At 46.1% G+C, this 27,191-nt stretch overlaps 1 long non-coding RNA gene across 2 annotated transcripts in view; it reads left to right on the forward strand.

The window, feature by feature from the left end:
• Window positions 1–22,010, forward strand: part of LOC150000958 (uncharacterized) — a 32,638-nt gene extending 10,628 nt beyond the window's left edge. Inside the window, exons 2-3 of one of the 2 annotated variants that reach the window (XR_016513591.1) lie at window positions 20,896–20,966; window positions 21,825–22,010. This is a non-coding gene — a long non-coding RNA (uncharacterized LOC150000958). Of the gene's footprint in view, window positions 1–2,884; window positions 3,833–20,895; window positions 20,967–21,824 lie in introns of those variants that run through there. The other variant, XR_016513592.1, reaches the window with a different exon arrangement.
• Window positions 22,011–27,191: the final 5,181 nt, after the last annotated feature.

A 27,191-nucleotide genomic window follows, 5' to 3' on the forward strand; every position in this document is an offset into this window, starting at 1 on the left:
CTGTGCTTTACTGCCTCTACATCTGCCAGGTGCCCCCCGAGAATCTGTCCACCTGGTAAATTCATCCCCTCCTGCTTTATTAAAGTTGTGGGGTTCAGGTTCGTATGCAGTCGGCACTCATTTGTTTGTTCATTCATTCATTACACAATACTTTTCTGCCTCTACCATGTGCAGGGCACAGCATTAGGTGCTGAGGACTCAGTAGTAAATAAGACACAATCCCTGCTCAGGGCTACCCTTTAGTAGAAGCGTCACTTCTTGTCTAGGACTCTTGAGTGGGTGGGAAGACTCAGGATTTTTGTGATTTGGGACTAAGTTAGTGCTCCCTTCCCTGTGTTGAACCAGAAAGTATCCCAATTGATGATGGAAATCAATAGAAATCTGAAAAACGAATTATGATGCCCCGGAATGCACTCTGGACCAGAAATTGGGTCACTTGTCGCCTTTTATTGACTTGACTGATTTAGCTATTTGACCTTGGACCTCAGTGATAACTCATGGTCAAGCAACGCTGTTTCATGCATTAGTTCACTTTGCTCCTTCCAATAAGGTATTGGAAGGAGAAGGTCTCTGGCATGCAGAGAGATTATGTGACCTGCTGGTTCTCATAGCTGGTAGAAGTCTAGCTGGAACTAAAACCCAGTTTAGCTTCTAGTTTCTTGTTTTTATTATTTCATCATGCTGGCATCTTAATGACTTTCGGCTTTCAGTTTCCCCATCTATAAAATAAGTAATTAAACCACATAGTCTCTAAAAGTTTCCTTCCTTCCTTCCTTTCTTTCTTTCAAATCACTGGAGTGGCTGCCATGATCCAGGTATTATGCTAGGAACTGGAAGTAATGTTGTGGAAAACACACACACACACACACACACACACACACACACACATACACACATACACACCAAGAAAGTTAAAAGACAACCCATAGAAAGAAAATATTTGCAAATTATACTTATATATATGTATGACAGGCTAGTATCCAGAACATATAAAGAATTCTTATAACTTAATAAAAGAAGACAGACATCCCAATTAAGAGACTGGAAAAGGATCTGAATAGACATTTCTCTAAAGAAGATATACAAATGACCAGTAAGCACACAAAAAGATGCTCAACATCATTAGTCATCATGGAGATGCAAGTCAAAACCACAACAGAGTATCAGTTCACACCCAGTAGGATTATCATTTGAAGAAAGATAATGACAAATGTTGGTAAGAATGTGGAGAAATCAGGATGCGCATACACTGCTAGTGGAGTTGTAAAATAGTGTAGCCACTTTGGGAAACAGTCTGGGAGTTCCTCAAAAGGTCAAGCATGGAGTTACCATATAACCCAGCAATTCTGCTACTCAGTATCTAATCAAGAGAAATGAAAACATGCTGACACAAAAGCTTGTACACAAGAGTTCACGGAAGCATTATTCATGATAGGCAAAAAATAGAAACAACCCAAATGCCAATCAGTTAATGAATAGATAAGCAAAATGGAGTAGATCCATACCATAAAACATTATTCCTCCATAGAAAACAATGAAGTAGTGATACATGCTAAACCTGACACATGCTGGGTTTGCTATGATGATGACAGTTTCCCCCTTCAGGCTCAGGGCTGGGGGACGGATAAGTACTCTCTGGACTTTATTAGGCTTTAGATTCGATGGGGAATAAGGGGTGTACTTCGTCTCTTTTGAGTACTGATCTCTGATTTATCTCACTGCCTCTTGGTGTCTTGAAATGTCCATCTCATAAACTTGGAAAACATTATGCTAAGTGAAAGAGGCCAACCACAAATGGTCACATGTTGTACGAATGGCAAATCTATAGAGACAGAAAGTAGATTGGTGAATGCTCAGGGCTGGAGCAGAATGGGGAGGGATTGCTAATGGGTATTGAGTTTATTTTTGGAATGATGAAAATGTTATAAAATTGTTTGTGTTGATAGTTGCGATCTCTGTGAGTATATTAAAAACCAATGAATTATATGCTTTAAGTAAGTGAATAGTATGGTATGTGAGTTATATCTCCATAGAGCTATTATATATATTTATACATATATGTATGTATTTAAATAACCCTAGCATAGTCTCTGCTCTTGTGAAAAACATAACCTTGTTCGGAAGATGGATATTGATCAAATAATTATACAAAGAGATTTATAGTTACACATTGTGGTAAGTGCTATTGAACTGGATGTTATGAAAGAGAATAGCAGGCTAATGGGGGTTAGCCAACAGGTATTAGGAAAGTACAATATTTAGGTGTTCCAACAGAAGTCTCCAAATAGCAGTGGGTAAACGAGGTAGATGTTCAATGCGCACTGATTCACCAGAGCAGGTGTAAAGCAGTCTGGGGCTCATCCAGAAGTCTACCCTTTCAGGGGTCTTTTGCAATGTCGCTCTGTCCTTTCCTTGCGGGGGGGGGGGGGGCGGGCTGCCCTCATCTGCATGGCCCATGGGGACCCTCTACCATATCTACCATCCAAGCAGAGAGAAGCGGGGGAGGGAACTGTGGAAGGCTCACCAGTTCTGCTCTGAGCTCAGTCACATGAGGTCAGGAAATGACGTCATGTACCAGGTGTCCACATGCCCAGGTTAAACTCTGGGGTTCTAAGTGGGCTGACGTTGGGCGAACAATTAGCTGCCTCTCTGAGGAAGTGGCGTTGAAAGTGAGACCCAAGGATGAGCTGGTGTTAAAGAGAGGGAAGAGTTCTCCAGGCCAGGAGGATAGCATGTGCCCGGGCCACGAGGCAGGAAAGATCAGCTCTGATGTTTAATGCTGTTTCATGGTGCACGTGTCTACCATGCATGTGCCTTCAGAGGCTCAGGATGCTGGGGGGCAGCGGCTCTGGGTTCACCTGGCTTAACCTCTTGTGTCTTCTAGGGCTGGGATGGGCCTGGACTGCGAGGAGGGGGCTTTGTGCTGACTCTGGAAGGACTCTGTGTATCCTCAGCTTTGAGAACTGAATTCCATGGGTTGTGTCACTGTCAGACCTGTGAAGTTCAGTTCTTCAGCTGGGATAGCTCTGTCATCATGGACTCAAGGGACCCTGGAGAGAGCTGCCCCACGGTCAGCTGAAGAACTTGGAAGCCTGGAGATAGAAAGGCAAAGTCTCCAGCTCTGAAGGAGGGAGCACGGGCTCATAAGAAAAGCACTCATTTTAAGTGTGAGAAGACATGAATTCTATGCCGAGCAGGGTTCCAGCTAGCTAAGTGGATGCTCCTGGCATGTCATTCCTGCTGCTGACGAGTTTACATTTACTGATTACTTAAAACAAGCCAGGTAGTGGACTAACTGTTTTCCATCCTCTTGGGCAGAATGACTGCAATAAAAGTGAGATCCCGGGCACTGCCATGCAGTGATTTTTCCCCCTCCTCATGGGAACAAAACAAGTATCCTTCAGCATAAGTTGCTAAAGGTCATGGTTCCTTTTTAAGATGAGAAACATTCATCTTACAGTCCCCCTCACTCCCCTTATTTGAATCTCGGCTTCCTTGTCTCCTATAAATACATTACAGCTCTGCTGTGTCTTTGTATTAGAAACAAAGCTGTCATTGGACTTGACCCCAGTTTCTCCCAGGGAAAGGGGATATGGAGGTTGTGAAGGTGCCCTCCACGTGCTGGCACGGTCAGCTGTGTGGTGTGGGTCCAGCCCTTCTGCTGTCCTCTTCTGCCACCGAATCCGCTGGGTCTGCTCAGAGGCTGGGGCTTGCTATGATGATGGCCATTTACACTGGTAGACAGAGGGGGCTGTGTGTGTGCTATCTGGACTTTGTTAGGCTTTCTCTTCGATGGGGAATAAAGAGTGTGCTTTGTCTTTTTGGGAACTCATCTTTGATTCATCATTGTCTCCTGGTGTCCTGAAATGTCCATCTCATTACAGTCTGCAAGATGGAAGTGTGGCCTGGCCCAGAGAACCCCCAGCATGCGGAGGCTCACTCTGTCTCCTCAGTGGCATGGTTATTGAGTGTGTCGTATGTACCGGGCACTGTGCTCGGGGCATCTTGTGCATGATCACAGCGAATCTCGCACCAAGCCTCATCTGGAAAATGAGGACAGAGTAACAAAAGGATGGGCTGTGAAACAGTGTAACTACATCCTACTGATGCAAAGGGGTGCGTGGTCCTTCTGAAGGCCCCCCAGCATGGGTGTGGGATGTGGGTGTGCTCTCTGGGCGGGGCTGATCATATCAAGGACCGCCCCCACCTCCCCCACCCTGCCCACTTCCGCCTTTTACTTACTAGACCCTTAGCGGGTGACTCATTCTAGAACCGGAACAGCGGTGAAACCCAACTGAGACCAGAGCTTAGTGCCATTAGTCTTAGACCCCCGGAGAAAATTGAGAATTTACAACAGAGGCTGCCATGCTCTGTGTTTCGGACCACCTCTGCTGTCAGCACTGACTGAGGCCCAGAATTCTGACTTACTACAAAAGACATTCTTACTGCAGGCAGACTCTTCCTAAAGCAAACTTCCTAAATGAAATGTGGAATTACACGTGTGTGCATACACACACACACACACACACACACACACACACACACTAACCCGGTGGATCTGTGGGAAGTCGGGAAAAATTCAGATATAAAAGAGTGCTTCATTTCCTAAGAAGATTTGTGTTAAGATTCCACTAGTACATTTTCCAAGAGTTTTTGAGGTTGTATTTGCTTTATCTAAACTTATTTTATAAAAGTGGAAAAATCAGGATACAAAAGTTTGGATTATACGATTCCATTTATGTAAAATTATAAAAATATATAGGATTATGTGCATTGAAAGGCGTGCCTCGTTACTAATGGGGAATATCTCTGGGGCAGTGAGAGTTGAATGCATTTTCCTTTCTTTGTGTTTTTCTCTATTGTTTGATTCTTAGGCCGAGCATATTTAATTCAAACAATAACGTTATTGAAGGACATGTCACACACAACTGTGATGAATCTAGACAGTGTGGTTGCTGTCTGTTGGTTAGAAGTTACGTTGCAGAGATGTGCTGTGGAGGGGCTGTGGGAGGTTCCTGGTGTGTTCAGGGAAGGAGGCAGGCAATATATGGAGTGATTTTGTTTTTCAAGAGATGTGTGTCTGTCTCTGTGTGTGTATGTGTGTGTGTGTGTGTAAGTCCAGCGAGTAGTTGGTGGTAAGATAGCAGATGATATTTTTCTCTCCTTTAGTTATGTGTCTGCCCAAATGAGAAGAAAGAACCCTCAATATATGTGCTGCTTTCCAAGAATTCATCCATTGTGTCAGTGGTTTTCAAAGCGTGTTTCCTGGATGAGCAACATCAGTATCAACTGGGAGCTTGTGAGAAATGCAAATTCTCAGGCTCCTCCCAAGACCTATTGAATAAGAAACCCTGGGAATGGGGCCCGGCAATTTCTGTTGCAACAAGCCCTTCGGCTGGCTGACTAATGCACCCTAATGTTGTAGAAGTGGTGTCAGTCAAGGGACATCCCCACTCCACTCAACTGAAGTGGTGCTGATGCCAGTATGAAAGATGCTGGCCCCTCCTCCACCTGCACCTGCAGCCATTCCATGACACTTATCTCTGAAAAGTGGATGAACAGTAGGACCACAAAACCCCAAGTTGACAACTGGTGATCTCCTCCACCAGTGCATAGTGGGTCCCCAAGTTTTTAAAGTGCAAACTTTAGGTGCAAAAAGTCACCCAAAGAGGTGGTTAGTTATGGAAGATTCCTGGGTCCTCCCCTGACCTACAGCCTCCGCATCTCCAGGGGCTCTGCCATTTTAACCATTACCCCTAAGGAGTCCTATCAAGGAACTTCTAAGGCAACACTTTGAGCAACTGGTTTAGGCTTTTTCAGACTTTTTTCCCCTGTATCCCCATACAGTTCTTTTTTCCTTCTCATTCTTTTCCTTCCTGCTATGGGGTCGCAGAAGTAGATTCATCCACCTTTGGGCTCTGTACTTGGAAGAAAACAGGTCTGCCACCTTCAGGTAACAGCTCACATTGATGCGACACAGTAGGTAGTTGGACACATTACTCAGTGGTCATTGCCTATCCATGTTACGAGGCTGCTGGGAGTCACTGACTTAGGGACCCAGTGGCTTCCTGGGTCTCCCTAGCAGTCAAACCTTTGTTAGTTAAGGTGGAGATTTCTGTGGTAGGGTTCTCCAGAGAAATGGAACCAATAGGCTTATATATATGACTTCTGCCCAGAAAGTATCCAGCTATGTACTATGAAAACTTGAGACATTTATTAAAGGAGATACAGATACAAGAAACATTATACATAGGGCAATGATGCCTCAGTCCCCTTCAAAGTAGGCATCTTGGGACCTCACACAGTTCTCCCAATCACCATCAGCTGCCCTATCATATTTCCCTGAGTATCATTGATGGTTTGCAATCTCTTCCTTTTTCAAAGGTGATTTTAGTTTTGGGAAAAGCCAGAAGTTGCAGGGTGCTAAATATGGACTATAGGGGGGCTGAGTCACCTGGGTGATTTGATGTCTTACCAGAAAACTGTATGAGTGGGCGCATTGTCGTGATGAAGCTGCCAATCACCAGTTGCCCATAGCTGTGGCTTTCTGAATCATCCAAATAGTTTCCGCAGGGGAGTGTTCAGGCTTAACACAAAATTTGATGCAGACTCATTACTGTACTCACTCAGTCACTTGTAATGTGATGGCCGCACAGTACACATGCTCACTTGATAATGTCCACCCCCCCACTGACTAGTACAGTGAAGTCGTCATTGTTCACGCATGCACATTCCAGTCCACTCTCCTTAGCTGCCACGTTACATCGATGTGCAACTGTTCTTATTAACAGTGGTTGGAATTTTTCCAGACAGACCTTATATGTGTGTGTGTGTATATATATGTATATAGATTTATTATAGGGAATTGGCTCATGTGATTATGGAGTCCCACCAGAAAAGCCCCAAGAATTACAGGTGTGCTGTCTAGCTGGAGACCCAGTAGAGTTGAGGGTGTGGTTCCAGCCTGAGTCTAAAGGCCTGAGAACCCAGAGAACCAAGGTGCGGTTTCAGTCCAAAGGCCGGTGGGCTCAAGACCCATAAAGGATTGGTTTCAGTTTGAATCCAAAAGCGGGGAAAAACCAACGTTCAAGCTCAATAGTCAGGCAGGAGCTGTCCCCTCTTTCCAGTAGTGCGTCAGCCTTTTTGCTCTATAGAGCAATCATGCCCTCACTTGATTGGGTAGGGCCCACCCACATTAGGGAGGGCCATTGCTTCATTCAGCCTGCTGACTTGAATGTTAAACTTATCTAAAAAACATCCTCAGACACACACCCAAAATAACGTTTGACACATGAAATTGACCTTCACAGTTCCTTTTAAAATACACTTTTATTTTAAGGCTCTCTTGCCCCCCCTTTTTTGATAATAGTTCATAGCTTGGGTGTCTGGGTGGTAGAGAGTCTGGAAAAATGCCCTGGGATTGTGGGTAGGGAATTGGGCAACTTGCCCACTTCCTCTTTGGTCTTTACAGCACTAAGGTACTTTGGAGGGAATTTTTTAAATTTTATATTTTTATTTAGGTATAGTTGGTATCCAGTCTTCTATTGTTTATATTAGTTTCTGGTGTACAATATAGTGATTCGACCTTTTTATATCTTACAGTGTGATCTCCTCACTAATTCTGGTCATCATCTCTCACCGTATAAACATACTGCAATATTGTTGACTTTATTCTGCTTTTCCTTTTTACCCATCCCCCACTGTTTCTGAAGGAAAGCCCTGCTCCTCTCTCCTATGGCAGCTCTTCCAAGTAGAGGAGCTAACTTTGGTTATTGCTGGGAAAGGCAGAAACATAATTGCCACTTTCCTCTGTTAGGTGTTTACCAGGCCCTGGGTATCACATGTACAAGGAAAGATAGTATCTCCACTTTCTAGATGAGGAAACTGAAGCTCAGGGAGGCAGCATACCTGGCTTAAATGTCATGCACTATTAAGTGTTACAGACTGGATGTGAACCGAGAGCCTGGGTTCCTCTGTCTCAAGTTTGTGCTGGGCTTTACTGTTTACAAAGCATTTTAGCACACTATTAACATACGCTGAACCTAACATTCCCCAGGGAAGTAGATATAATCGTAACTTTAGAGATGGGTAGATGGAGTTTTTGAAAGGCTCTGTAGATTGTCTGTCCCCTGTGCCTTACAGCTAGTGATGGGTGAAGCTGAGCCTTAACTCCAAAATCTGTATAATAAAAAGATAATTTTATCTAAAAAATTCATAGGATACACATAAACTTAGAAGGAATGAAAGAAAAAAAATCCCCCTGCTTCTGTTTTTCCATGTCACTAAAACAAGGAGAATGGACATTGAGGTCCATTCTGACTTACGCTCCGCCTGGGTCCTTCCTAAGCACACGTGGGAGCCCTTACACATGACCAAGTCCACCTTCTGGGGCACAGTCATCCTTTACAATATATTAAAATGACATAGCTGTTATAAAAACCATAATGTGTTTTGCTTTGGGTCCTGCAATGCTAAAAGACTGATCAGAGTCCATCTATCTCTGGGCAACAAGTGTATTTTCTTGTTTTAAAAACTAATGTTTCTTTTATAAGTAATATGAGTTTACTACAAAAAATTTTTTTCAAACAATTTTGAAGATGCAACAACATATAAATGAGAAAAAATTTTGAATTATCCAAAAATTTTTATTGTGCAATGATTATGCATTTTTCCCCCTGGGAACTTGGAAAATTCAGAAAATCATAAAGGAGAAAAACATTATTCATATGCTCATAGATTACCATTTGGGGTTATTACTTTTCATTTTCACTTTTTTAAATGTAAGTGTGATCATTCTTTAAATGTAATTTGTGTGTGTGTTCTGTATTTTGTTTAACATTTTAATCAAGCATTTCCCCATGTTCTTCTATGGTCTTTCTCATACATTTTAAATGGCCAGATATGTAGTCCTTTGTTTACATGATTATTTCCCTATTATTGGACATTTAGAACCTGGATCTCCTGATTCCAAATCCACTGCTTCTGCAAGCCCCGCCCCCTCCATATCTGTCTCTGTTTTCTTTTAGTCTTTTGGTTACATTGATTAATGCATTATTTGTGATGATTTTAGGAGTGGTGAAAAAGCCTACCTTCTTACTTATCAATGTGTAATGATGTTAGTGTTAAGGATTCACTATGTGCCAAACTCTGTTTAGCAGATATTCATTAAATCCATCAATCCTCACAATAATAGGAGATACTGTTATTATTCTCACTCTACAGATGAGACCACAGAAGCACAGAGAGGTAAAGGAAAGTGTCAGAATGCTTTCTAGCTTACTGGACACTTATATAAATAGGCATTCATTTTTTCTCACCGCGTCTGAAAATTGGCATCCATTAGCGTTGGTTTGGAGGCTCAGGGATGTCCAGGCTGCTGTCTCTTGATTTTAAAATGGCTGCGACAGCTCTGGACATCACATCCCAATTCAGGGCAGGAAGAGAGTGGAACAGATGGTGCTGACTGAACACTTTCGCGTCTTTCATCAGGAGAGCCCATTTTCTTCCCAGAACCCCTTCCTCCCCTCTGCAGAATTCCACTCACAAAGCATTGTGTTTTACATGACCTCTGCCAACTGCAGAAGCGGCTGGGAACTTTTCCAACCTCTGGAGTGGACGCTGACTACAAGAGAGGGATTTGGGTCCGCCAACCAATGGTGGCCACCGCAAGATACTTGCCAAGGTCAAGTGTCGGTCTTAATTTGACCCAGCCAGCCTGCTTCCTACAGGGGCTAACACCCTTCAGCTGGCAACTGCTATTTCTCACATCTCTGGCTGAGACTAGAAGTGGCCCAGAGCCTGTCAAACCTCATCTCTCACTGAATATAACACCATCTAACACATGCTAACATTTTTCATCAATATTAGTGTCACTGCAAAGTGCCGTTAAAATAGAAGTGGTTTCATACATTATTTATCTGCAGTGTGTCCACCGAGTCATTCTCTTGCTGGAGAGCACTTTCCGTGGCATTTATAAACTGGGGAACAAATTTGCAGCTCACTGGGTTCGTGTCCTTAAGCTGTGGCGGAGAGAGAGGAGGATCCTGAGCTGTTGGCGAAGAAACAAGTTACTGTATCTCCTCTCGGCCGGGCGCACATGAGTCACGTGCCTGTTGCTGGTGAGCAGGACTAGGGGCGGAGCACTGGAAATTCTGAAAATGATTGCTGTACCCCACTTCATGAAACTGTGCCTTTATCTGAGTAGTTGGGGCCCCCAAAGGATCTGTCATTTATTAGCACTTTTCAGTTGCGGTTATTTATACAGCATACATCGAAAGTAGCAATTCATGGGAGGGTTTTGTGCAGGGCTGGGGCTGGAGTGGGTGAGGGAGGCACCTGGGACGCAAAACGTAGGAATAGTTCGTGCTCATGGCTGCGCAGCTCTTGCATGGATCTGCTTTTGTTTTTACCATTGAACACTATTTTGTTTTGAATTTTCCACACATCTATAGTTAATTTAAAAAAATTTTTTTGTTCAGTTTACTGGGGTGATGTTGGTTAATCAAACTATATAGACTTAAGGTATATAATTCTATAATATTGATACATCGTCAGTATATTATATATATTGTGTGTTCACCATCCTGGTCTTGGTTTTGTTTTGTCTTGATTAGAGGGATATTTAAAAATTGGAATAATTATTCAACAAATATTTTTTTGATTACTTCTATGTGTTGGGCACTATTCTAGTCACTGGGGGATACAGTAATATAAAATAGTCATTACTGTCCTCATGGTACTGACATTCTAGTAAGGGGGAGATTTTATATAAAAATCTGAACTTCTGGCTTCCTGAAGTAGCAGAGGAACTGAAGTTTGGCCTGGCTTTTCTTCATGACAATTATCACTTGGGTCTGGGGAACCACTGCCTCCCTTTTATCAACAGACCCGGCATGAGTTCTGTAGTTTGTCACACTCCTCACCACTCCCTATTGTATCATTTGATCCTCAGGGGATCTCTACGGAGTGGACTTATTATTATTGTCATTTTCAGATGAAGGAACTGAAGCTCAAGGAGGTAAAGTGACTGGCCTGAGGTCTTCCAGCTATAGAAGGTAGAGTGGAATATGAAACCCATTCTATGTGACTTCAGAAGTGGAGGTTTAGGTTACCGCGCAGAGCAGTGATTCAGGGGGCAGGAACACAGAAATATCACTGAGCAGAAACATTCAACCCATATAAGATCAGATCTGAGAGCTGTATCAGCAGGAAACAGATACTTCAAGCTGAGTTTCAGAAGTTACTTACAAAGGCGTGGGCACTGTGTAGGTGCACCACAAGACATAGTGCAGAACCCCTGGTTAGTAATGGCGGGGCTCCACTACCACTCCTAAGTCTCAGGGGGCAGATGAGAAATTGGGGAGGCAGAACTGAGGAGAGGGCTGCCTTACTTGAGCTGAGACCTCTGGATGCAGCCAGCCCTTGGTAGCCCCACAGGGAGGGGAAACTTGGAGAATGAATTCCCCAACTTCACTGGTTCTCTTCTCCTTCCCATTGCTCTCTCACCAGTGCCAAACCCACCTGGAAGTTAGAGGGCCAGGAGCCCATTGATTCAGTCCTACAGGCTCTGAGGGCACAAAGCAGGGGGCAGAAGAATGGAGAGAGCCTCACTGGGGACAGATGAAGGCCTATAGCACAAGAGGCAAGTCAAAGCCAAGGGTATTTTAGGAGACAGGTGGAGATGATGGATAGGGGAAGAAATTAAGATAATGATGAATTCAAGGTCCAGCTTTGTGGAGCTGGGGAAGCCTCTCCTCTACTTCCTGTCTCCCTGACAGCCTCGTGGGGCCAACCTCATCTACCAGAAAAGTCATTAATTTTATATCAGAGATTTCTCCTGTTTTTAACACGGGGCTTGAGATCTTTGTCTTGATGAGTTTTCAAGTGGACAAAAGGCTGAACTATGTGGTAGGGTGCATTCACCATACAAAGTTACAAAAAACGTTTTTTAATATAGTGAGAACTTTTAAGATTTACTCTCGACAGCTTTCAAATATACAGTATTGCCGACTGTAGTCACCATGGTGTCCATTCCGTCCCTGTGACTTACTGATTTGACAGCCGAAAGTTTGTGCTTCTTGATCTCTTCACCCATTTTGCCCAGCTCTCTACCCCTCCGCCCTTCCTCCCCTCTGGCAACCACTAATTCGTTCTCTGTATCTATGAGTTTTGTTTTCTTTATTCATTTCTTTTTGTTTTTGTTTTAGATTCCTCGTATAAATAAAATTGTATGGTATTTGTCTTTCTCCGTCTGGCTTATTTCACTTAGTAAAATACCTTCAAGGTTCTTCCATGTTGTCACCGTGGCAGGATTTCATCATTATTATTTTTGTGGCTGAGTAGTATTCCATTGTATACATGTACCACATCCTCTTTATCCCTTCACCCACTGATATTTAAGTTGTTAGCTTGTTTCTGTATCTTGGCTATTGTACATAATGCTGCAATGAACATACGGATGCATATTATCATTTCAAATTAGTGCAGTTCCCCCCTTCAGATAAACATGCAGAAGTGGAATTATTAGATCATACAGTAGTTCTATTCTCAGTTTTTTGAGGGACCTCCATAGTGTTTCCCCCAGTGGCTGCACCAGTCTGTATTCCCACTAACAGTGCAGGAGGGCTCCCTTTTCTCCACATCCTCGCCAACAACTGGTTCTTGTCTTTTTGATAATAGCCATTCTTACTGGTGTGAGGTGATATCTCATTGTGGTTTTGATTGTATTTTCTTGATGATTAGTGATGCTGAGCATCTTTTCATGTGACTTTGCCAACTGTATGTCTTCTCTGGAAAAAATGTTTATTCAGATCCTCTGCCCCTTTTTATTTATCTATCTATCTATCTATTTATTTATTTATTTACTTACTTATTTGAACTTATTGGGATGACATTGATTAACAAAATTCTATAAGCTTCAAATGTACAATTCTGTAATACATAATCTGTATACAGTATTGTGCGTTCACTACCCAAAAGTCAAATCTCCTTCTGTTGCCATATACCCCCCTTTACCCTCTTCTTCCTCTCCCACTGCCCGTTTTTAACTGGATTTTGTTGTTGTTATTGCGATATAGGAGTTCTTTATATATATTGGACACTGACCCCTTGGCTTTAGTTTGATGTAGTCCCATGCACGTAGTTTTGCTTTAGGTGGCCTTGCCTGTGGAGTCATATTTAAGAAATCATTGCTAAGACCAATTTCAAGGAGCTTACCACCCAGGTTTTCTCCTAGGAGTTTTATGGTTTTGGTTCTCACATTGACGTCTTTAACCAATTTTGAGTTCATTTTAGCAGGGGTATGGAATGCAGTTCCGACTAACAGGATGTGAGAAGGCTGCCATGGATGTTTGTAGAATAGGGTCTTCTTGCTGCTGAAGGAGCCCCAGAGGAAGAAATCGTGGTGTCTTCTTTCACTGGACATTATCCTAGCGGCTTGCGATGCCCCGAACCGTGACAGCCAGGCGACAGCGTGAAGGAAGCCAGGTCTCGTGCTGAGGATGGGATGGGCAAAGATGCTCTAGGATGTCATGATTCAGTTAACCGCTGAGTTAGCTGACCCAGGTCCCTGCCTACCTCAGGTCCTCTTAGGTGAGACCATGCGTGTCATATTGGGGACCGCGCGGACACAGGAGGCTCAGGACTTCACTCAGCGTGCGGATGCATGAAATTCAGGAGTTGAAGGGAAGGAGTGACTGATGATTTTGACACGTTGTTTTCCTAAATTTTTTTGAATTCTAAAAGTAGTATATAAATCCGAAAACTCAGTCAAAATGGAAATGTTAAAAATAGAAATTAAAGTCTCCCATCATTCTGTACCTCTTAGCTACATTTGTTAATATAACATTAGAGAAACAGGATCAGACTAGACGTACTTAATAGAAAGTCTTGGTTGTTTTTGTATGAATATATGCAGATCTACCCCATTCTTTTAATAAGTGTGTAACATTCCAAAGTGTGGCTAGGTCATACTTTTTAAAACTTAATGTAGGTGGTGCTTTTAAAAAATGTGGCCCTTAGGTAAGTATATTCAAGTCCCCAGCCTCTGCCTTCGGTCATTTCCAGCAAGCAGTGCTGTCTTTAGACGAGGCGTGTGGCCCTGGGCCCCCTGGGAAGGCCACCGGATTTGGGGTCAGGCAGGTGGGGGCTGGGATTCCACCCTATCACATACTAGCTGTGTGACCTTGGAAAGTGATTAAACCTTTATGCCTCAGTTGGCTCATCCCTAAAAAAAGGGATTAATAAAAACTGCCTCTTCAAGTTGTTGTCAGGGACAGAAATAATGTAGTAAAGCATCCATTGCCCAGCATGGGTGTTCAGTGAATAACAGCGACTGTTCTAGAAAAGGCACTGCTTCCATGGACTAGTGTGTGACTGCCTTTGTTCTCCCCGTGGACACAGTGGACAAACATGTGTGTACTTGGTAGTCTAAAATGATTTCTTGACATTACTGAGTGATTGTCCACCAAGTGGTACAAATCAGGTCCATGGGAACAAATAATCTAAATCCACCTTTGTGTCAGTCCTGTAGAAAGGATAAACACTGAACCTCCATTTCATGGGCCAATGCCTGCACACAGAATTTGAGCAGTTTATCAAATAGTCCAGAAAAAGACATCATTTAATCATAGAAGGTCTCCATAGGCTCAATTAAGCAAGGTAAAGTTCACTGGGAAACAAATGTAAACTTTAACTGTTTGGTGCTGTTTCTTTCCTTTTTGCCCAATGCGGAACGGGAGACACGTGATGTGATAGCATCAGGCCCAGGGGGTTGACATGGCTGACGTTCGCTGTGAAGCCAGAACGTGCTCCAGCTGGGCAAACGCGCAAATGTAGTCCCGGTCCCCACGAAGAGAGGCTGGAGATTCAGAATGAGGGCGGCCCTGCCTCCACGTTTGTCCTTGTCAGACCATGTGCTCCAGCATGAGGGTGCCTGTCTGTTCACCCGTGGCATCTCTCATTAATTAATCCCATTCCACTGAGTGTAGATGTAGCCTCTGAATCCTGCTCAACACCGTCTTTAGAGCAGCCGGCATGTTTTGAATGGAGCTGACGTACAAGCTGAAACCTATTGGTAGCCATTGGGCTGCAGGTTCTTCCTGTGACCTCCGTCTAATGGGCCGGCTCATGCTTATATCATGGGGTCCAGCCTTTTACCTGCTGCAGCAGACTGGGCACAGACCCGAGGGCCGCCAATCTATAGGCTGCTTTGAAGAGCTTTGTCCAAATGGGAACAAGCTCACTCACTCTGATTCTCTCTTCTGGGAATTTGAACCGGAGGGGAAAGAAAAAAGAGAGCAGTTCAGGTAGTCGATGGCTGGCCCAGAAACTGAAACGTTCATGGAGAGAGGCCATGCTATGGGAGAGGACAAGAAGGAACATAAGAAAACAGAAGCAAGAATAAGGAAGCAGAAGCTATGAGGTAGAGAACATCTACAAGGCAGAGGGGGTAAGGAATTGGGGGTGGCAGCAAAAATAGCGGGTGAAGAGGCAGAGAGCACTGAGTATAAATGTCACTCATCTGCTAAGGGACTGGCAAGACCTCTTGTCCTCTGGGTAGAGACTCAACAACATTGCCATCTGTCCTCTTCTCAAGAGGCCTTGTCAGCTCTGGATCCAGTCAGGCAGGCCATGAACTTGAGGTTTCTTTTGCTTAAGTCCACGGTAAACACTTCCTATTACTTGAGGTTCTGGAGGTAGCCCAAGGGAATCTTTGTTCCTCGTAACCTAGAATGTGTACTTACAGTTCCTTGTCTAGTTCTGGGTGCCATATTGGCAAACGGGAGCAGGTCCTAAGGAGAGAGGCTAGAATGGTAAGGAAGCCTGGGAACTTGCCCACACAAAGAATTTTCAAAGGAATGAGGAGGGTTTATCTCTAGCCCAGGTTCTCAGCGTATGATCTCCCAGCAGCAGCCGTAGGAGCGGCCATGTGAAGATGGAACTTCCTGGGCCCACTCCAGACCTACCGAATCAGAAGCTCCGGGGGTGGGCGCCAGCCCTCTGTGGTTTAGCAAGATCTGCACGTCTGATGCACGCTCAGCTTTGAGAGCCACTGGCCCAGAGAAGGCCCCGGGCAGAACATGGGGACCACCATCGGTTATCTGAGGGGCTGTCAGGGGGAGCTGTGAATGAGAGCCTGACAAAATGGGGAGACACATTTCAGGGCAAGAGAAGGGAGCCTTTGCCAGCAGTTCAGGCTGGTTTGGGAATGGATGGGGCCTGGTGGATGGTGAGCTGCTCCTCCCCGTTGGTGGGTATTATTGAGGGTTGTGAGATCCACAGGGGAGAGAAGAGGGGAGGCTGAAAGCGGAAGTGTGAATCAGGAAGGCTGTAAATCAGGAACAAGGATTGAGGACTGGCACCCTGGGTCCCTCGTTGCCATGGTGACATGGGGGTGGGGAAATAGCAAGCTGTGTGTACAGAGGCCTCACGTGGGGCTGTTAGAGGCAGATTCACCATCCTGGTCTCTGCCATGAAACAAATGCTCACGTCTAGGCCCGGGTGCCACTCTGGGATTTGCTTATATCCTTATCTCTAGACTCTAGCCCCTTATTCAACTGTCTTAAGCAAAGGCAGGGACTCCAATATTGGGGCAAACAGGTGCAGGCAACCTGATCACTCCCCCAAGCCTCTTGGGACAGGAAGCCGCATCTGGAATAATGAATACTAATGTGAAACTGACGTATTGTGTCTAGTGGGTAAAAGTGTTGGCTGCCGGGTTAGCAGGCCCAGTATGTACTTGCATGAGCTTGAAGTTAAATCTTTCTGCCTTATTTATCTCTTAAAATGAGGTGTATGCTAGTCGCTTATCTGATAGGATTGTTTTAGGATTGAGCAGTTCATATCTTTAACTGGTTTCACTGCTATTATTGTAGGGTAGGTTTTATCAACCCCATTTTACAGTTCCCCAAATGGAAACCAGGGATGGGAAGACCAAGGCTGGCCTCACACTGCTTCAGTATTATTGGCTGAATAGAACTGGGATTTTGTCTTCCTGACTTCAAGTGACCAAGACAGATGACAGATTCAGTATGTGTGCTCTGGAGAGAGGAATTGAATTTATTTTTTGAAAAGTCAACATATGCAGGAGAAAAAGTCTGCAAAAAGGCATGCAGTGAAAAACAGGCCCCTTCCTATGTCCCTAACATGGGCTCCTGGTGTCTTTCTGGTGAAGGACCTGGGCCTCCCTCCGGAGCTGTTTCATGTGGTACAAGCCTCATGTGTCCAGATGCCCGGGCACCGTTTCTGAAGCCCCACGCTGCTCCTGCCCTGTCCCAGGCTTATGCGTGAGCATGTGCGCACCTTCAGGGCAAGCGTGCCGACGGGCGAGGACGGGAGGGTGGTGGTTTGGAATCTAAGCTTGCCTTTGGAGACAGAGGCCGGTAGGTCTTAGGGGGTGCCAATGATAAGCCAAAGCCTGTGCTGGCTGGTTGCCTACTGCCTCCCCCAGGGCTGGGGGCCTTGGAGTTCCTGATTCTGATCAGGAAGGTAAAGGAGGGTGTCGCGGCCACCTGAATGCTGGCCCACCTCCTCACTGAGTTTGGCTTTTTAAAAATCTCTTTCTTAAAGTGCAGCAATTCTCCCTGCTCATCTCGATTTGGCTGGGGAGGGTGCATGAGGATCCCAGGCTCCATGCTGCTAGATGGTCAGGCACAGGGCACAGGACAGGCCTGGGGATGCGCGTCAGGGAGGTGCATGTCCCATCTCTTTGGATCGTCTCCTTTCTCCTGGGGCCTCTGCTCACCGCCTACTGGGGAAGAGTCAGACTCATTCCACTTTAATAATCCTGCCACTTTCCCATCTTAGAGGAGCAATGGTTGTTTGTTATTATATCATCACCATTGTCTTCAACTTCTAGAATGCATTCTTTGACAGATACTGAATGGCCTTGGCTGTCTATCATTTTGTTCAGGAGACAAGGGGTGGGGCCCCCCAAGAATGCAAGACCAGAACTGGAGTTTGTGGCTAAGGCTGTTTGCATTGACAGCGACTGAGCCCTGACCCTCAAAATCCTCTCACTTAAAAATGCTACGGGCTCTTGCCCTCAGAGTCTCCAGGTCTTGGGATGTTTCTCTTCGGGCCAGGCTTCCAGTGGCCCATCTGAAGCTTGTTCCTGGGAAGGGGTGTAAGTGTAGGAAAGGTCCATCTTTCACAAGAGAAAATCAGGTAGGGGATGGACAAAGTGACTTCTAAGGTCCTGTCCTTATGCATTTTGGCTCCGCATTCTCTTAAGGTATGAAGAACCCAGAATATGTGACTTGGGGGCCTTATCCTCAGACCAAGGAGAACGTGAGAAGTTACCATGTCCTGGGATAAGCCCAGCAGCTTTCTTCCTGCTCTCACTTTGTCTCTCTCCTTCCCCCCACTGTTTCCTGCCTGGGGCTGTACAGCCAGCAGCCCAAGCTCCTGAGCCCTGTTATTTAAAAATCCAGCCGTCACCATGGCAACCTGCATCTTGCTCCATTGCAACCAGAGATACAAAGAAGCAGTGAAAGGGAAAGTTTAATAAGTTTTTTTTTTTTTTTTTTTTTTTTAGATGAATCTTACTGACAGTGTCCGTCTTTTTGGGAAATAGAAATGTTCCATTTTAGTGGCGTTATCAAATTATGATTTGTTTTATGCCCCCTGGCTTCTGGAGGGCCAGTGTTCACTGCTGGCTTTTTAGGGCTGCTAATGTCACCCCCTCGCTCCCTTCAGAATGGGTGTGAGGTCCTATCTGGCATTTAGGCTTTTTGAAAGGGCTCGGGGTGGGGCTGACTCTAGGGCATGCCTGTGACTTTATTCTCCCTCTTATTTCCCCAGTGTCACAGCGGAGTGACATTAGCATATTCAAGGCTGGAAGAGACCTTTAAGATCAGTTACACTGCAGGGCTAGTGTGTGTGTGTGTGTGTGTGTATGCAGCAACTCTTCCCCCACACTCTGGGTGCTTGGTCTCTGGCTGAGTTGCACATGTGATTCAGGTGGAGCCCAGAATTTTCCCCGGCCACAGAGACTGACTCATGGCTTGAGTGTGTGGCCCGGAGGCACCGGTGGGGCCGTCCCGGGGCTTTTGTGTGGTCCTGCTGCAAGGAAGCCCCTGTCTTTCTGGTGTAGGGGTGAAGGCCTGGAGCTGCCAGAGACCCCCACCAGCAGGGACCGGCCCACAAGGGGACCTGGAGAAGTGAAACCAGGCTCAGGTGATGTGACTTGGTCTCCTGGATTGAGTCAACCCCGAATCTATGGCTTTTCAGTTTTATGAGCAAATGTTTATCCCCCTTTTTACCCTAAGGCAGTTTAAGTGGGATTTTTCTGGCACCTGAGAAGCGGTGACTTTCATGTTACTTACTCCAAGATCTTATTTTACAAGTGGAGCCAGTGCAGGGAGGCTCCGGGAAGGCAACACATAGAGGCAGCCCTGGAGGTCAGGTCTCCTGACGTCCTCACAGCCTCCAGCCTGCTAATCCCCCTGTTCTCAGGCAGATTTTCCCACCATGCAGGGGTGGAAGCCGAGCCTATGCAGGCTGATGGGCACAAAGTGTGATTATGGTAAAGACACCAGCCCAGCTACCCACCCCAAGGGCCTTGTGAGCATTTGGGGTGATATTCAAGGGCAAAATCTGAGACTTTTGTGCCTTTTATAGGTGAAGAGTGATCCTCACACATGGCTGAAAAAGCACTAACCATACCTGCTTTATCTGTGGATATGAGGTTTTTCAAAGAGACTTTATTTATTTATTTTTAGAGAGGAAGGGAGGGAGAAGGGCCCCCAACTGGGGACCTGGCTTACAAGCCAGGCATGGGCCCTGACTGGGAATCAAACTGGTGACCTTTCATTTCGCAGGCTGGTACTCAATCCACTGAGCCACACCAGCCAGGGCCTGTTTTTTGATCCTTTAAACCAGCAGTTCTCAACCTGTGGGTCGCAACCCCTTTGGGGGTCACACGACCCTTTCACAGGGGTCACCTAAGACCATTGGAAAACATATATAATTACATATTGTTTTTGTGATTAACCACTATGCTTTAATTATGTTCAATTTGTAACAATGAAAATACATCCTGCATGTCAGATATTTACATTACGATTCATAACAGTAGCAAAATTACAGTTACGAAGTAGCAACGAAAATAATTTTATGGCTGGGGGTCACCACAACATGAGGAACTGTATTAAGGGGCCGTGGCATTAGGAAGGTTGAGAACCACTGCTCTAAACAGATGTGATTCAGTCATTGAACCAACACTTGTGATTTCATTAATTCCATTGAAAAACATTAATTGAGGGCTTCCTGTGTGCTAATAACGTCTAGGGACGCAGATTCAATAGTCAGCGAGGTAGCCTCAGTGCCTCTGTAGGAATATACATTTCAGTGTGGGCACGAACATAGTCAGAAACACACAGAATTAGGGACCGTGAAAGTCTTAGGAAGGGGAAGTTCGGAGTGCTGTGTGAGCATATGAGGAGGGCAGGTATCATCTGCTGAGATGAGGGAAGCTCTAGCTGAGGTGGGCAGCAGAGCTGGAGTTAGCTAAGAAAGAGTGGGGACCGGCCTGTGCAAAGTTGGGGGCAGGAATTAGAACTCATTGATGCCAGTGTTTTTTGGACACCATGTGCTGGTGTCCCCTCTTTTGCTATTTTAGATTGTTCTACTTCTGCCTCCATCAGATTCTGAGGGTCCCTTTGTCCCACGAGTCCCTGCGGCAGTTATATAATTTATTTTCAACCCGGGACCCTTGATACTCCAGCATCACCTCTCCGCAGGTTCAAGTCTGCTGCGGGCTAACGTCTAGTTAGTTGCATTTTTGTGTGTAAGGTTAAAAAATTTCCCATTATAACCAGGCCTGCTTTTATAGAGAAGGATGCGTGTTGCCTGTATTCCTCTTCAAGAGCCTCTTCCTATTTCTTTTGTCTGTAGATGAATGACTGTAGTAAAGTTTTCCGCCACTAGAGGGCAGGAGCGCCAAGGCAAAGGACTAAAGCCCGAAGGTAACACGCAGCCAGTCCCACAGGTTTCCCTCTGGGCTGGGTCACGTCAAGCTCCCAAGCCTAAGCCCTGCGAGTCTCAATTCGGATACACACGTGTATTTACAATGGTGACCCCATGCTGCATACTGTTGATGGCTACAGGTGCCAAAAGAGAAAAATTTTAAAAGGGGGCTTTTGGTGAGAGAGGCTCCTGTCGTCTGTAAAACAAAGGAATGGCGTCTTGGATTAGAATTTAACCTTTCTGAGCCCTTCAGAAATGTGCAGAGGAGCCAGCGGGCCCAGTCCTGGTCCCCAGTGTGCTTCTGCGGTGTGACCTGGCTTAAGAACCATAACCCCTCTGGGCCTAACTGCTCCTTTATGAAAGGATGGGATGATGTGAAAAGTCCCTTCTGAGTCAAAGAACCCAGTGGTGAAGAGAGCTGGGTCGGGAGGATGGTCCCCTTACACGCCTGCTGCTGTGGTTTCTAATTTGGGGGCCCTTTCATATGAGGCAGTTTTGTTTCCCTGACTCACATCTTTCATTTTAGCAGGAGAATATATTTAACACAAAGGAATGAAGAGCGACGGGGGGGTTTTGGCAAGTGGTGAGAGGGATACTCTTGACTCTTTCAGATCCACCACAGGCAGTCAGAATCCTCTTTGCCTTTGATGGCAAGAGGCGTTTGGGAGACTGACTGGGGGGGATATTTGCCAGAAGCAAGTCTGTCCCTGAAACTGAAGTTAAACCCTTCATTACCCTGGAACCCAGAGCCTTATTGCAGGAGCCAATGAGGCTGCCAGCTGGATGGCCTGGGAACCGGACCACTAGGGGTTCAAGGGTGATGGTCTTTAAGACCCTCTTCTGTCTTGTCATTCTAGAATCAGAAGACTTACACCCAGACAAGAGGTTTCGAGGCGGCTGGTCCTCACTGCAGTCTTGTTCCAAGAGGAGCCCCCATGGGACTGGGTCCCCAAGGACCTGTGCTCCGGTCTGCACGACCCCTGCTGGCTCCAGCTTGGGGAAGACAGTGGATTAGGCTTTCTCTCCAAGTTCTCTGCCATGAAACATCACAGAGACTAAACACTCAAATAAACCCAGATAAGCAACCACAAAAACCCTGTGCAAAACCCCCTTTTCTCTGGCAGCATCAGTTTCCGGGATTCACATTCCCAGATGACTTAGTCTCAAAATACAGAGTGGGAGGGGCCAGCAGGGGTGAGGTGAGGCTCCACGTGGGTCACCTTCCTCTCGAGAATCTTCTGGGGCTGTTCTGCCTTCCGTGATCACTGTCTTGCGTCCCGCAGCTGCCTGATTGACAGTCACCTGCTGCTTCACGCTCATTTATAATACTCTCACTCAGCCAGATATTATTAATACCTTCAGTCTCAATTAATATAGATTAGCACCATCTTTTTTTCTCTAAAGATTATTTTAATTTTGAGATACATTTTAATGGAAGTTCTTTTTTTTTTTTTTTTTTTTTTGGCGGGATGGCATCAGCATCACAGTTTTGAGGACCGCAGATATTCCATTATGACTGTTGCACAGTTTTAACAGCAGGTTCCCCACCCGCCCCACCTATTGCACATCCTATGGGTCACCTGGCTTTATCTTGTCACAGGCAGAATGGCCACATCTTAGGGATCATCCTCTCTGACCCTTTCATGTTACCGAGCAGGGAAATGGCTTCTAGCTGATGTCAGGCGAGGACGAGAACTCAGGTCTACTGAATTCCTAAGCCGCTAGGCTTACTGAGATGGCTGTGAAGAGCAGAGGAAAGACCACTCCCTCCTATGCTTGGCAATGTACAGCTTACTAAGAAAAATCTCCCCTCTTACACATTTTTTTATGTTCTCTTCCATGTTTTTATAAGTGTCTAACTGATTGCTAATTGAACAGAGTTGGTCCTACCTCTCTTCCTGTGCCCCGCAGTGGCAGTTTGAAGCCCTCCTTACCCTCTCCCAGGTCTGTTCCACCTCTGCGTCCCTCAGGACTGAGCTTCCAAGGGTGATCGTCACACAAAGCATGCAGCCTGGTCACAGGATGGCTAAATATAAACTGTGCAGACTGCAAATAAGCCTCCGTGCTCATCTGCTCCTTTGTTCAGCTTATTAGCCTCCCAAATCAGACTGGCGAGGAGGCCCACGCATCGCCCATGCTGGGCAGGACCCAGTGGGTGTTCGTGTCCAACCGGACAAGCCAAACAAACACCACTGTGCTGCGAGCCAAGTCATTCCCCTTCTCCAGTGGAGCGGGGCCTGCTTTTCAGATGAAGCCCACGATCCCCAGGCTTTGATTTCCCAAGCAAATCCCTGTGAGTCACATCGCTGCTGGGAACGGATGCAACAGTCTGGCTGAGGGCTGCATGCAGCGAGTCGGCCAGGAACATGGGACCAGGGACCGGAGACACAGTGGGACACCGAGGAATGAGTCTCATCTCTGTCTCCTCTGTTGTCTTACCTGCCTCAGGGGAGGGTAGGGAATGAGGATTCAGGGTTCAGGGCTGCACCGCCATCCCGGAACACAACATGTGGGGACAGTGACCCCCTCCCACCCTGCCAGAGGCACACATTTTTAGGTGGAGACTTCTGATCGATCAGTGATGTTTCATGTGGACTCAGGTGTGGTGGGTTTTGCAGGCATGTTGCATATTAGCCACCTGTGATCTAGAGCAGACTCATCTCAGTTTTCGGATTCTTAGTACGTAGGGTTCAGCGGGGCCTCCAGAAAATTACAGGTTTAGCGAAAGCCCCAAACTGTCGTATTGAAACAGCGTAGCGGTGAGGACCCTAAGAATGATTGATTTTCCCAGAGGTTTGAGGATCATTTTGAACATTGGATGGCAATAGGGGCAAGGAACAGGAAAGAACCTCTGTTTGGAAGGGATCTGGAGTCTGATCGCTATCATGAAAGGGCACCCGCGACCTCCATCGCCGATCTAGCAAATGTTCATCAGTCTTTAAGTTAATCCTCAGCAGCACTGGATGCTCCTGGTCATGTCTTCCTTCTTGAATTGTGCTCTTCCCTTGGTTTCCACTGCCCCGGTTTCCCCTGAGGCTCTCTCTAGGTCCCTTCTCCGCCCTTCACTGCTGTGCTTCCTCAGGACTCAGCCTGTGCTCACTGCTTTTCCCGCCCCGTATTTTCTCCCCGTGTGACCTGATGCTCGACAATTACTTCAATCCCCACCTCCATGGATACACTTAACGTTTTGTATCTTGATGGCCTATTTGACGTTTCCACTTGGATGTCTCAAAGGCACCTTAAGATCAACATGTCCCCAATCGAGACTGTGATCTCCCACCGTGGGGCCCACCAACCTGGATCTCCTCTCGTGTTGCTTATCTGGTCGAACAACACCACGGTCCAGTTAAGTAATCCAGGAATGTCACCCTGAGCATGCCCTGTCCCTGTCTCTTGCCATCCCCAAACCATTACCCAGCCCTGATGATTTTCGTAAATGTTTCTGAGTCTGTCCCTTTTTCCTTTCATGACCTCCATCCCAGTTCAAGCTACATCCATCTCTTGCTTGGGCTACAAATAGTCAAAAAAGATCTTTGTCGAAGGCCATATGGGGTCCCCCATCCCCCTCTCTCTACTCCCAGTGTTTCTACTTCGACCTTGGCCTCCAGTTCTCCATGGTGTTATAAGAAGGGCAGTTAAAACCCCGACATTTAGATGGTGCTCGCATACTCAAGCACTTTTGTTCACATCATCTCATTTAATTCTCAACCAGCCTTGTGAAAGCGGGTCACCCTCACCCCACTTTAGGGGTCTTATCTGTTTTCCATGGCAAAATTCTCAGAGAGGTGAATTAGCTCTTCTAAGGTCATCTGTCTGGTTAGGGAGGGATTCAGTCTTCTGACTCCTCACATGAACCTCGTTCATTGTTTCACCCCTCGTCACAAGAGGGCCTTGGATAAGCCAGTTGCTGTTCGAGGCCTGTTCTAGGCCTAAGAGTCTGATTCTGTGGCTTGCAGGGACAGGGAAGCAGGTGTGCAAACATTTCAAAGGGAACTTGACAGGCGAGGCTGAGAGAAAAGGTTCCAAGTGGAGTTGTCTTTCTCCAGCATGAGTCTTTGATCTGAAGCCAGGAGACAACAGCCCAAGTCTCTCCCCTTCGTGGCGGCTTCTTAGGCCTCTCAGTGAGAAGACTGAGCAGGGCTGAGGGGTTCTGTCTTGTCTGGGGAAAGGCTGGACGTGGGAGGAATGACGGCCCCCACCGTCAAGGAGTGTAATGAGAAGTAAAAACAATCCGTTGTGAATGAGTCCTGTGGCAACTTGAAATAAAAACAGGCGAGCCATCAGAATGGAGAATTTGAAAGAAAGAATCAAAGCAACAAGGGGCCCGTGGTGTCAGGTTTCCAGAGGCGATCCGCACAGTTTACACCTGAGACCACACCAGAAGTTTCTACACGTGCTGTAGATCGCCGCATCGTCTCTTGGCGCGCCCCTCAAGCTACCGGAAGGTTGTGAACGGACGGAACGAGCAGGAGGGACTCCCTTTGATGAGACGGCCATTCTCCACGAATGTTTTATTAGGCTGGAAATAAAAGCATAGACATTTTCTTATTCTGGGCATAAATATAACAAATGGCCAATCTTGGGACCATGTAGAGCAGGGATGGTAAATGAGTTTGCGGTGTCTCTGAGGCAGTTATGTAATTTGAGAGGTGACGGTTGCCTTGAACACTAAGATGAGAAAGATTTTAAAGCCAAACATGGGCTCGATGAGGAAATCTGTGATGATTGATTTGTAATGTCTGCCGGCCTAGGAACGAGGCAATGGGAGTGAAGTTCAATGTGGATCAGTGCTATTAAAGCTGTGGTCTGCAGATGGGTGTAGGTCTACAAACCATTTGTTACCCATGATAAAATGCGTACAGAAACTTTTAAAGAAACTTTTAAAGACATTTGACATTGCTGCCTCATCCAGGTGTATAAGTTATATATTTTAGAAAGCATTGATCAGCAATGGATTAAAAAGAAAAATAAAACCTGGCCCTTTACCAGAGATAGTTTGAGAAGCACTGACCTAGAGGACTGTATTCGACCCCATTAGTTCTGATTTAAGAATTTGAACTGCCCTGGATTTGGGGAGCTTATGAATGCAGCCCAAGTCCTGTACATGGACTCATATACTGATCTAGGTGTTTGCCAGCTTTCCTCCGCTTGCTTGGCAGAACAGTTAAGATAATGACTACTCAGAGATCGCCAGAAATGCCTTCCTGGCCTTCTCTACTCGTTTCTGCTTCCCATTTATTCCATAAAGGCTTTGCTAACATTGATTTCTTCCAGTGGAGAGGCGAGGAAGCCAGCAAAGATGTTATGCCGTTGGAGGGTCTGGAGGGAGATCCGAGAGACACCTGCCCCACCTCAGCTGTTGAATTAGCCTGGGTGGCCACTGGGGTCACGCATGCAGGTGTTCATTCATTCACTGACCGATTTGTGCCTTCTTATTCATTCTGTTATCTAATGCCAACCTACTGGAGTGCCAGGTATTGGGGATAATAATGGTGACCGAGACAAGCAAGTTCTTTCCTTTCAGGAAACTGATAGATAGTCTAGGAGGGGGAGACAGACATTAAATCCGTAATGCATATAAGTCGCGATGAAACTCCTGGGAGGTGCTCTGGTAGGGAATCACTGATTGCCCTGAGAACAGTTAGCTATTGTGTGGTCTTAATCAGGGCACCTTAGAAGGTGCCTGAGGACGTGAGGTGTCTGCCCTTCTGGCTGGACAGATGACGGGAGAGCAAAGGAGGCGACTGAAGAGGTAGGTGAGGGACTGATGGCACCAGGCCTTGCAGGCTGCAAAGGGGTTTGTTCTTGACCCCAAGAGCAGTAGGGACCCGATGGAATTACAGATAGTTAGGATGTGGCTTCTACTCTTTAAGAGGCCATCAGCCTGGTGGGTGAGTAAGATGCCTACGCAGCATGATCTGGGCTACATAGAGGAGAACTGGAACGATTCAACAGATGGAATCTGACCTGCTGTCACTCTCCTGCTGTGAACTTTTCTAGTTGCCTGTTGTTCCTAGGACACAGACAAAATATTTTCATGTGGCCCCACTTGTCTGGTTGCTCCCTCCCTCCTCACACCCTTCTGGAGTTCTCTCTTTCATGTTCTCTCTGGTGCCAGCATCCCATTTTTCTTTAGGCCCCCATAGACCATACACTTTCTTCTCACTGTGTGGCCTTTCGGCTGAGGTGCTCTCCCTATCCCCCGCCCCCGCCCCTGCCAGCCT

This window comes from Furipterus horrens, unplaced genomic scaffold, assembly GCF_987537825.1.
Source record: "Furipterus horrens unplaced genomic scaffold, mFurHor1.1.pri manual_scaffold_10, whole genome shotgun sequence".
NCBI lineage: Eukaryota > Metazoa > Chordata > Mammalia > Chiroptera > Furipteridae > Furipterus > Furipterus horrens.